The sequence below is a fragment of the Manis javanica genome, chromosome 14, assembly GCF_040802235.1.
Source record: "Manis javanica isolate MJ-LG chromosome 14, MJ_LKY, whole genome shotgun sequence".
NCBI lineage: Eukaryota > Metazoa > Chordata > Mammalia > Pholidota > Manidae > Manis > Manis javanica.
The window spans coordinates 21,393,571-21,407,064 of NC_133169.1; the positions used below are offsets into that span (position 1 = coordinate 21,393,571).

Consider the following 13,494-nt stretch of genomic DNA (forward strand, 5'->3'; position numbering starts at 1 on the left):
CAATAATTACAATGTCTGATATTGTCTTATTTTCAAATGTCTGATTAACCAAGAGTAGGAAGAAAAGTTGATTCTACATGAAAATAAATGATCACCTAAAGGTATATTAATTATCTAAATAGAAAAGATAGTGAAGACAAGAGTCAAAACATGGAAAGAACCCAATTGTCCAGCAATACATGAGTGGATATACCAAGTGTGTCACATACATGAAACAGAATATTATTGAGCCATAAAAATGAAGTTGTGATAAATGCTACAACATGGATGGGTCTTGAAAATAAGCCAGACAAAAAGGACAAATATTTTATGATTCCACTTATAAGGAATACTCTAGAATAACCAAGATCATTGAGACAGAAAATAGAATTTAGGATGGGATGGGGAGAACAGGAACTGATTATATAGTAGCTACAAAATTCGATTTGTGATGACAAAAACTTTTTAGAAAAAAGTAGTGAGGTTTGCACAACAGTGTGAATTTAACTATACAGTTAAAATGGCAAATTTTATGTTATATATAATACACACAAAAATTTTTCTAAGAAATTTTTTCAAAAAGCAGTATAACCTTTTTGCTCTTCTCTTTTTCTTCCAAAATAAATATTATGAACACAGATTCAATATATAAACTTTCTATTGCTTTTAGTGCCTCTTTAAAACATTTATTTTGCTAAGAATGTCATGTTGTACCTAATATTCCCATTTAGTACATGGCTGGGTTTCCTCAACATATACACAGCAGTACAACACAAGATTTGGAAAAGTTTTCAATGGCTGAGAAAGTATTATTTGACAAGTGAGACAATCCACATCTTAGTTATTACTCTACCCAGACAAAAGTTATATGGTAGGCATTGAACCTCAACTTCTCTGTGCCTTAATACTCTGCTTTGTAAATGACATAGAAAGTTCCAGATAATAATCTCATAAAGTTATATGATGTCATGAACAACTATTTCAAATTACCATTTAGTTAGCTTTAAATATCCAATCCCAAAAGAGTTGTTTTCAACTGTCCTGTTACATCTATTATTATTTAACTGAATTTGGACAAAGAGTGTCAATACCTGTTCTTGTATGTCAATACCAATACTTAAAAACTCCAAAGTATCGTTTACATTTCTTAAACTATGCCATTCACATGGGAAAAGATAAATTGCAATTAATACATATACATATTTAGAGCAATCAATTTATATTGATTTTATGTATTAGAGTTATTTCAACATTCAGATCCAAACTATTTCATCAATGCTAGAAACTGCAACCTTTTAACAATTGACAAAAAATTACATTTATGATAATTAAGGCTGTTATTTCCTGTAAAGAAAATAAATACAGAGTCCTGGAATCTTTTGGATTTTAATCTCATTAAAAGTCTGGATTTTAACCAGAAGAAAAAGGAAAATTAAAAGAAAAAAGGTACTTTTAATAGCAAAAATTTATGGAGAAGGATTTTTGAGGGTACATCTATTTGACATACTTCAAATAATTTGTTTTGAATAAGCAAGGAAAAAATAAGAGACACCTTCTGAAATTCCAATTTCACGGCATCCCACATTTTGTTCAGACCCATATGTCCCTTTTCAGAAATTCCTGCTTTTCAATGAAGAACTGATGCATGGAAATTGGAAAGTATCCCTTGGATTATTCACAGAGCAGATGCCACTACTTTGAAAACTAATCATTCATTTCATTGTTTTCTTTTTCTCGAACACTTTTGATAAGTCTTTATTCTTTTATGGGTATCCATATTTTAATTCTTTTCATCATTTGTCATAAAAAACTGAAAATTACTAAATCAGCACATTTTATTCAAGTTAAAGTATATTTTAAAATATAATTTATTTACTTTTACCAAAGCATACACGTGTAATAGTGTAAGTCAGCTGAAAACCATCACCATGTAATTTCTAAGAACATAGTTTAACATGACACTTGAATAATCACTTCATTATGAAGTCATTAAGAGTCACCACCAACAGTCATCCAAAACATTTACTGGACACCTGTTGTGCACAGAACATACAGATGTTTCAGTCTGTGAGAGCAAGAATGGTTAAAACTTTCATCTTATTTTTAAAAATGACAAAGGACATGAAATATTTTCTAATGCTAAAATAACATCTCCAGTATCTAAAATTTATTCTCCTTACAAGTCAATAGAATCTTCAGAAATATTCCTGTAGATATGTTTAGTTTTTAGCAATTAATAAAATTCATATTTATAGAAGGTGCAAATGATATTTGAATGATACATTAGAATTATTATATAAATGTATGATTTACAGAATACAAAGAGAAAATAAATGATTAGGGGAAGCCTGATAACATTTTATCTTATAATAATTACCAAAATTGTGTGGAAGATAAAGCACCGTTGCATTTCAAATGGCAAGTAAACTGTGATTCAGATACACGTTTTGGGTGAATGAGTTTATAAAAGAAAACGAATTAATGTCATATGAAAATAGCCTAGAAAAACTAAATTTAGTACTTAGATTGTTAGATATTAATCTGGAAATACCTGTTTGTTAAGTATGTATCAACTGAGTACTTTTGCTTAGCATAGTTTTGATGACTATAGAGAAACAAAATAACAACAATAATAATAATGGTAATGAATTTCCTTTATGCCAGCAACAATTTATGGTCAGTCAGCTTTCTTAACAAAACTAATTCACATGAAGCAAAGGATACAAGTGGAAAGACATGATATTAAAGACATCTGTGCAGGCAAAGAGAATTAGGCTAGGAGACAACTTTCCAATAAATTATAGATGACTAGCGAGGCACCATGTTAACTCACTAGATTAGTATCACTTCTCCATTACAAATGAAGTATTTTTTAAAATAGACAAACTAGGTCTGTTGCTTTTCTTTCCTCTTCCCCTGAAGGAACCCATATTTAACTTGATACTTGATAAGCAAATTTTGAAATTAATTTTCCCTCCCTATTTCTCTCTCCCTCTCTGTTTACAGGTTCTTACTTCAGCAGGAACTCTTTTAAGTCATTTAAATATTAATTCACACCCCCTCAATTATCTTTCATGTAAATTTTACTGGAGCAGTTATGTATGTGGAATGCAGATGATCTGTAGTTTCAGTATTCTAATATCAGCAAAGTTTTATTAAAACTACCACATTTACATATTGATCATATGTATTTATATATTTATGCTCTTTTTTCTCATGCTTCACAGTTGCATTAAATAGATAAGAGGGGAGAACTGAAAATTTCAGGGTGCAAAGAATCAGCTGTAAATACATACATCCTGATTTGTGTTTCTGCCTGTGTTGATAAACATAAAAAACACTGACAGAGTTGATTATGTATTTTCAAATATTCAGAATCTCTGCTCAAAACTGACTGAGAATATATTTTCAAAGCTGTTCTAAGCATTTTCTAGACCTCTCAGCACAAAACAATGTGCTTCCTCAAAAGTGTAGAAAAGTAATAATACATTTTAAATTATTACTTAGGAATGATTTCTTGAGTTATTAATTCATTAAAAAACCCCAAAACAGAAGATGCTTCCATTAGAAAGTAGGACTGAATGGTAGGGAGGACTGAGGGAAGACTTTTATATTTTGTATTAATTCATGTGAATGTTATATGATTAAAGTATAAATAAATATTGTGAACCAATAAAAATACAGCCAAACATTACTGTTGAATTGCCAATATACAATGTACATATGTTTCAGACATTTAAATAAAATAGTATTATTTAATTACTTGTTAATATACAAGTAAAAATCCAAATCAATAAACATATTGGCACAAAGTACCTTTTCACTAGGATGACAATGTAATATGTATAACAATTTATAATAACCAAACATTGTACAATACCTAGAAAAATATGCAAAGAACAATGAATACAAGGAATCTGAAATGAAAGGTAATAGATAAAAAAAATGTGTGTCAGGTATATATGAAAAATCCATGCAAACATTTGTTTTTAAACAGCAAGGTTAATCATTTCTGATTTGGAATACTACTAATCTTATATCTCTTCTGCTTATGTTTGTGAACATAGGATATTCTGAAATAATACATGTTGATAAACAGTCTAGTAACTACATTTTCTGTAACCAATAAGCTAATAAACCAAATATTACCTCCTTATACTGAATGTAGTACTGTGGCCTTATCCATACATGAACACATAGCAAATGTTTCTATGGCTGGATTTTTATTTATAAACTTTTTTATTTAGTCTACAGTAGATTTATACTTATAGTAGGTACTATCCCCAAAGCTGACAAAGAAACATTACACTGTGTCTACTAGTGGCTTTTAAAATTCAAACAGAACACCCTGTAATAGAGCTATCTTGTTTCTTGAGAAGCACATTTTCCTAGAAGATAGTATGGATCATTTTGTTTTTCTCATTTTCAATGGCAAAGATTTGACTCATGATAAATTTCAAATCTAGACATTACAGAAATGCTGGCCTTCAGTAGGTAAGATACAAAATTGAGAAACAAATGGGAATGTAGTGGGAAGAATGGCTGATGGCATGAAAAGTTGAGACAGAAAATTCAGGAAATCAGTGTCCTGAATGGCAGAAAGTGTCCAAGGGCTGACATGAAAATATGACTCGAGGGAGGACAACTGGTAGACAAATTTTGACTCACTCTATAATCCTGGCTAGAATTGTTAGATTTTTTACTTTACAAAGTTTTTTTCTTTCTTTGTCTCAAACATTTCTAAGGGACTATTTGAATGATTTGTATCAGTTTAGAATTTTCCCAACTTCTACAGTAAATCACTGATACAACTTTGAGTGGCCACATATCAATGCAAGTCTATTCAAACCATTCTCTAAGCCATGGGTAAAGAGTTTACAGTGAAATTGACAAAACACTGTAATGCTCCATAAAGTAAATGGCAGGCCTGATCAATAGCTTGTGAACTGGACAAGTTTATGAGACTACAAAGTGATGGATACACAAGGGCATTAAGAAAAAAAACAGATCCCAATTCCTGAATAGCTGCCAAGAAATAAGTTGTGCTTTTCCTGTTTTCCTTTTCTCTGAATGATACATCATATTTTTATATTACGATATCTCAGTATGGTGAGCCTATTCCTCTGTTCTTCATTGGGTCATCCTGTTTAAAAACCTCCCTTTAAATGTTTGAGAAATTATCTAACCAAAGCGTTATCACTAACTACAGAGCCTGCAAGGTTCAGGTCCTCACTTCCCCAATGCCTTTGCATTGATGCATCATCTAATCTATAGAAATCAGGTTTTCCCATCCAGATTATGTATTGTAAACTGTTGTTGCAATAACAAAGAGGGTGCATAGAGCAAGTCTCTCAGGAGGTAGTAGTTTCAGCTGTAAAAGTAGTGTTTAGTTCAGTCTAGAATTCGTTGCAGTGATGACCTCACTAAATAAGTCTTAGGCAAGATTTTTTACTTTGTCCTGACTATGTAGTGCAAGGTATGTTTCTCTAACTTTCTTGATGAGGCTGTATGCTATTTTATTTCTCTTAATAAGTTCCTAGTTGGGTTAGGTTAACTACAGCCTGTTTTTTCTTACTTGCAGCAAAGAATCTGGGCTGACAGAAGTACTGGTATCAAAAGTAATTTGCAATAGCCTCCATGGACAATAAGGAGATAGGTACTTGATTTCCTGGATTGATAGAGACAAAAGCCTTTTCAAATTCATATGTTATTAAGAGTGGACATTTGACGACAGAAATACCATCTGTGCTCATCTGGAATGAAGACGTTGTTGTAGAAATAGCATTTAGGACTGTGCCTGCATAGAACTGAATGAAGAACATAAAAAACCCAAAGACGAAGGTGAGTTGGTCACACAATTAGAGACGGTTTTCTTAAAAATCCCAAAGTCCTACACTTTCTTCTCAAAGAACAGAATGAATGCTAGAGACTCAGAGTCTGTGCTAAAGGAACCTTTTATCTCGTGCAGCTTTAGAGCTTCAAAGCTAATTTAGATTCTAATATTAAATTTAGATTCCTGCCAGACCTGTTATGTTAACGTTAGAAGGAATGCTGATTAGGAAGGCCTGGGAATCTGGGAACTGGAAGGTAGATATGTGGGAAGCCTGGAATTAACTCCAAACTATTAATGCTCGCATTCCTTGCCCCCAAGGAACAGCCGCTTCTTCCCTGCCTGATGGACTAACCATATCTGGCTGTCAATCATCGTAATGATCTTAATCAAAGGAAAAACATTCCTGGGAAGCTAACATTCATCACACCCCACTTGCATCACCTATGGCATACCCCAAGGGAGTATACTGAAAATAGTCTAAGAGTAATTTTCCAATAGGCTATCAAAATATTGCTAGTTTTTACTGGACAAAAAACATTAATGCTTTGGTGAAAAGAATGCTGGCATCCCCAGTGAACACTGTGTTGGCTGCTTTCTGTGGGCTGGGGACACTGGTCAGTGTGAAATAAGGTGAGCACATTGATTTCATTGAAAATACAAATTACCCCTCCATGACTGAGGCCTTCTAGCAGCTACTGACATCAGATGTACAGTGGACAGAAGTATCATAATACACAACAGTCCAGGGGGTTACTTTTCTAGGACTAAACCTAGAAAAATAACTATAGGAATTTTAGACTTTATTCATTGGAGTCAGGGTTCTTAGAGACTTACATAGAGAACCGGTGCCCTAAGGTCCTATTTGACTTGTACAACTGAAAAAAAAAAATTAAATATGATGACACAGACCTGACTTGAGTCATCAGGAAATGAAGGGATTATATCCTATCAAATTCCCAGTCCTGAATCTTTTAAACAACTCAGAACTCCCATAAGACAGCTTACATGGGGCAAATCTTTCCTTTGCATTGTGAATTAATTCCTAGGGCTCCCAAATGCCTCACTGTTCCATGAATCTGAATGCAGTCTTATAGAAATGATAGAAATTGGGTTTTCCCTGGATCCCTCTCAAATTAGGCTAAATGAGACCTTTACCCATGCTATATTTATTTTCCCAATCCCTGACTAAAGAATAAGAATAAAAGAACATCGGCTCCCTAACTTATTATGGAATCAAATCTATTAAGGTAAAAGTATAAAGAAGTTTCCCCTTCCTACCAGATGGCTAAATCCAAAGTGATAATTGCTTGTCTTTTATTCTTGACACACTTGCAGGAATTAAAGTTCCATTTAACACTGAAAATTGTAAGGATAATATTGATATTCCATATCCAATTAACTCACCTTGTTGGATATAGCTTAATCATAGAGCAACTCTAATTAAAATTGCTATTGCAGATGTGGGGTTTTATGGGTGGCGCGACTCCTGGCACTAAAGATAAAGCTCCTTCTCTGGTACAAATTATTTTCTCTATCCTTGTAAACAGAGTACTGGAGGCAGCTTTCTTTCATATGTCAGGTACATGAGTTAAGCATTCTCATTTTATTCTAGGGTTAAATCCTTTCTCAGTTTCTGTGCTACAGTTTATTTCATAGGAACATAGATCATCTCATCATGCCACAGGACATATTTTGTTAATGACATCACACCTAAAAGACATGAAAAACGTGAATAGCACGTATCCTGGCTGCCGGCCCATACCTTAGCTGTGCACAAGGACTGCAAATAAATCTCATGAAATCCCAAGCACCTGATGCTGACTGAAATCCCTCAGAGTCTTGAGCACATTTGGATATCCTTTCCAAAATGAGGAACTGCTCCTTCAACGCCCTTTAATAACAAAGATATACAAATCTCGGAAGTTGCCTCACATGAATTATCTGATTACATTATGGACAGTGATGACTTCGAAGATCTGTGTTGGGGTGTCCGATGTGCCAGTTGCAGATTCTTTTGCTCCTAGACGTCCTCAAGAGATCACTCTTGCTGTGCGATTTAGAGATTTTTCCTGGCGTAGCTTCCGTGCCAGATTCTCCAGTCCTGCTGACTCTGTAGCTATCTAGTGCAATGCTTTTAAACAAATTCATTTTGTGCTGCAGTCAGATTCTGTTCTTATAAGTATGCTGACTGATGCAGCTAATTGAGGCCTCAGAAGTAATTATAGTCTAGATTTTAACAAGAGTATAGCAAATATTTTGTCCACCGTGTGCCAATCACTGTGCTAGTTAAGTATTAAAACTACAATAATAGTTATGGTAGCTATAACAATAGTACTTTCTTCAAGGAATTTCTGTGTAGATTAAACTAGATAATTACCATGAAAACTTACTAAAAACCTTTACATAATTAGTGATAAATAAACGCTAGATATTATTTGTCTTTTTTATAATTTATTCAGCCATGCTGAGCACTTCACATGGATTATCTCATTTAATCCTCATAATAGGCCCAGGAGACGCGGGACATCATACTCTGAATTTCACTGATGAAGAAATGTGCCCTAGCAAGGTTCAGGATTGTTCAGTGACACACTTATTAATTAGAGCCCAGAACAAACAGAATCTTAAAAAAGCATGACTCCTGCCTTAATAAGCATAAACTGTTTTGAGAGTCAACAGGAAAATAAAAAATTATCATGCCTTATATTTAACTAGTACTTCTGTTTGGTAAACTTTTCACAAATGTTATCACATCCAATCTTATAATAACCATGCAGTAGGATGGGCTAATTTTTTTGAGATGTGATGGGAAACTAATTTTAATTACAAGATCATTGCAAAGAGCCAACTATGAGAGAAAAATGAGGGAACAATAGACTGAAAGAAATATAAAAGGAGAGTTCATTTTATATTTTTATGAGTGTCAAGAAATTTAATGTTTCTTTGTATTTTCCCTTTCCAAAAGCCTAAGACAGCACATTATACATAGGATGAATTGAGTATGTTATTTCTTAAGTGGCTTAAAAATTGACAAGGTTCAGAGAAATTGTTGGAGCTAAATATAAGCAATACAGAACATTTCATTTGGAAAGGTGGAATTTGTGTTTAGTCAGAAAAAAAGTATAAAGCCACAAGTTACCCATGTTGGAATATAAGGCTTAAATAAGATGTGTATTATAATTCCAAGTCTAAATATTACTATGGAAAAAGGGAATTCAAGTTGAAAGCAATGCTGGAAGATAAAAATATAAATTTCTTAATTTATGGAAGAGAAACTGGCAAATGGGGCTCACATGATAGAATTATAGCATGTACAGATTTCAGAGTATCGATAATCATAATATTCTGCAATGATGTGATCACTGGTTAAAGCAAAATTATATGTACATATTCTTGATTGCCTAAAGACAATTTATATTCAGCATATTTTGAGTATCAAGCACTTCTAAGCACTTAACTCTCTTAATTCTTATTACTATGTCCATTATACAAAAATTATAAATATGATTTAGAGATATTGAATAAACTTCTCCATGTTGGAAGCCTAAGTAATACCCATAGAGAAACTGCTGAACACACAGTCAGTATCTGCCTATTGGATCAAACTCATTTAAAACCAGGTCCTCACTATTAGACAGAATCCAAGTCATGGTGGTGAGAAGAAAGAGAGTTTAACCCATGCCCTTCAAACAACAATACTCAAAGGATACACCCTTTGTCTTGCACCATGAAAAGCACGTCTGGTGCCACCCTCCCTGTCAAGCCGATTGTCAATTTTGCAGCAGTTCTTTTTCCTTTTCAACAATGAAAATGGAGGCCAAAGAAGCTTAGTGATTTCCCAATGAAAGCAGGTTTATGGAAAAGATGAATTATCACTTAACATTATGGATTTTCACCGCGAGTGTCTTCTATACTGCACTTTTATACTATGCTTCCATTTTAAGTGTTCTAAGTATAAATGAAAATACAGGATAAATATTAAAATAATATTAATTTACTTATTGCTTAACTATTAGAAAATATGTCCAAATAGAACAATTTTTAAAACTATATAAATAAAATCATTTTTTTGGTATTTACTGTATTAAATTAAATATCTACTTATTATTTCAGGTAAAATAATGATAGTTAACCTTTACATATAAGAAACATATTTTATGAGAATAATGGTATTTTCAAAAGAATAAAGTATTTTGTGAGATTGTCATTATTTCACATTTTTGCAAACCTCTTTAATGTCTGCCTTAAGAGAAAACATCTGATTTTCATATCTGCATCTGCATTCAATTTATTGTGATATCACATACTATGTAGCTCCTAGACATCTCCACTGTACACCCATAAGAGAATGAAAGTGAAAAAAGAAGCAATAACATTTCAATATCATTATAACAAGGGGCTTGATTTTGTGGGCCTCCACAAAATCATCTGTAACAGGGACCACCAGCTATCCCCTGATCATGCTTTGAGAATTGGTGCAGTAAAGAATAATATACATAAAAACTGAAATATTCAATGTTTCTGTTTTAGATAGCAAATGTATATAAGTAGATAATATATAACATAACTATATTGTTTATATGTAAATATAAACAAATAATAATAATAGGACAAATATCAGAGTAAGAAGCAATATCACATTTTGTATTTATCAACAGGAGATAATGTTACGTATCTGAAGGAACAAGAATTCATGATATTCATTCTCCAAGAATTTAACATCTAGTGTTTCATTTTTCAGATCATTTAAACACAATAAGAAAAGCATATGCTAGTTTACATTTAACAGCTGCTGCCTGCTTTCAATAATCTTGCCCTATTCTATCATATGTTGTCTTGGAATTTCATGGGACAAACCAAAAAGCTGAGACACTTATCATTTGATTTTTCTCCCTAAAATATGCTGCCAAATTTCAAAACTTGAGCATCATATTTATTTGATCAGTACAGTGGTGAGCTTCTGTGACCATAGCTCTGAAAATCACCATTGCTCTTCTTAGTGGAGAGGCCATTCATAAAAAATATAAATGATGCCATATGGTCTGAGAGCCTGATGATTTTGTATAGTCCTGGCATTGTGTATAAGAAAAGTGGCCTACTAATAAAATCATGGCAATATTACTTGTTTCTCAACACAATATTTTAGATAGTAATCGAAGCAATAAAAGTAATAGCAGATCTAACACCACTGGCAATATTAAATTGAAATAGCAAATTGCAAAGCTGGTAAAATCGTTATCCAAGGGATTAATCTGCAGTAGAACCAATATTTCAAGCTCCCAAATAAATGTTCAATGAAGTGATACTTCACTATTGGGCAAGCATTATGATAGTGATTTACCAAAGATATATTATTTTAAAATTTCTAGCAATTTTTCATATGCTGGGGCAAAACACAAAGAATAAAATGAAAATACACTTATTTTTATGTTCTAGTGGATTTTAGTTGTTCACAATACATTACTTAACTCATCCTAAAAAAACTAAACTTTCAATTTCTAGGAAAGTTTATTTTTATTGGAACCCACAGAAACATTAGATCTTAGCCAGAAATGTTGCTTCTCTGTTCAAACAAATGCAGTCAGCGTAATTGTTCAAGAAAAGTTTAGGAACAATTCTTTATATATTACAAGAGAAACGTTTTTTTATCATATATTAAAGAAAAGTAAAAAGATTACTATATAATTTTTGCTTCTCACAAGACTCTAAGAACAAAGAGAAATCTGTATATTTATCTTCAGGTTCTATCATCTATCTATCTATCTATCTATCTATCTATCTATCTATCTATCTATCTATCTATCTATCTACCTATCCATCTATCTATCTATCTATCTATCTATCTATCTATCTATCTATCTATCTATCTATCTATCTATCTATCTATCTATCTACCTATCTATCTATCTATCTATCTATCTATCTATCTATCTATCTATCTATCTATCTATCTATCATCTACCTTCCTACCTACCTACCTATCATTTCTTACACATTCTGCAATTGTCATGAGAAGCTATATTTTGCTTCTTTAACAACCTGCCTTGCTGATCATCAAATATCCCTTCCCTTTCTTCTTCCCACAAGTAGGAGATACTCTATGGGATTTCTTCAGGGAAGTTGACCCAAAATCCAATCACTATATCAAGTGCAAAAGCCAGGCATCTGAGAGATGTAAACAAGCTTTTAAGCAATTTCAGATATGGTTCCCATTTGGTCTACAACTCAACAAACTAAACAGATGAATGATTTGTCTCCCATATTTACTATAAATGGAGTAAGGGGACAGAACAGCTACAATAAACACTGCTATTGTAAAGAGTGTGAAGAGCTAACAGAAACAAGTGTAGTTTGTAACCATCCTGAAACCCTCCAAGTAGATGCTGTAAGGGCTCCTTATCCCAGAAGTGCAGACCATGCCTTGATTAGCCCCTGACTTTTCTTCCTGCATGGTTCTTTCATTTAAGATTCTCCTTTACCAGTAACTTCATGCACAGTTCTTAGATATGCTGCATACCCATATCTTTACATTTTTCTCTTTTTGCCTCTCTTCAAGGGGACTGACTACCTTGAAATTGTCAAGATTTTAAAGGGAGGTCACATTCTTATGTTCTTTTCCTGGACATGCATCCCTTAAACTTTCTCTTTCCTAACTTTTTAAAGCTTGGAGTCAAGAAGCAGTTAGCCCTTTTAAGTCTGGAGCCTTGAAAATTTTCAACTCTGTTCCTTTCAGGCCCCAGAGAGAGCTCCTTTGTTTTTTCAACACATGGCCAAACACAGACATTCATAGTCAACACCTGTCATGAAGACTTTACTTTTTAACTTCTTTCTCTAGAGCTATTAATGCATGAGGCAAGCATCGTCCCTCTCAAGGAATAACAGATGACAGCATTACCAAAAGATGACGTGGATTTTTAACTGTTGTTCCTATGCATCAGTCAAGCACGAGGCCACTATCATCGCTGTTGTTTGTCGTGGACGTATACCTCAGTCGAGAGGCACCTTGGGTGGTGGTCAGGGGAAACTGTGGTGATAAACCCAGACACAGCATAATCTACACATCTTTGTAATAATTCAGGGACTCATTGTCAAGCTATCCTTTTGAAAAAAACATCCATGACTTTAATGAATAATTCTACTGAAAAAGGTTTAAAATACATGTCAAACAACTGAAAAACAGGCAAAAATAAGAAGTATTGGTAATAAATTCCAAAGTCCACATTTACAATGCTAAAGCCCAAGAAGCTCTAAAACTAAGCACGAAATTATAATTTATTTGACAACCAAGGCTGATTTTACCTAAGTTCTTTAGAAACAAATTATTCCTAAAGCAAAATGAGGTTATTACACAGTTCCAGACAATTTAGAATGTAATATGTAGTATTTGTGTCATTATCATTCTGAAAGGCAAAATAATATACATATATTAAAAATATATTATAAATTTCTATCAATATAAAATAATATAAATTTGCAAATAACATATTCCCAAAGGTTTTGCATAAATAACTTTGGACCTGTAATTCCTAAATCACATGGAACAAAGTGATATCATTTGTGACTGCTTGCACGTAATACTTTGGCACACACTATGTCTCCCCATTTTTATTATAACTAGATTTGTGACTTTTCCCATATTCAACATGTTTCTGTTTTTCTTTCTGAATATTGGTGTATGCTGT

At 33.0% G+C, this 13,494-nt stretch overlaps 1 protein-coding gene across 3 annotated transcripts in view; it reads right to left on the bottom strand.

Moving 5' to 3' along the window:
* BRINP3 (BMP/retinoic acid inducible neural specific 3) overlaps window positions 1-13,494 on the bottom strand; it is a 406,709-nt gene that overhangs the window by 72,060 nt on the left and 321,155 nt on the right. The gene's annotated exons all lie outside the window — the stretch shown is intronic.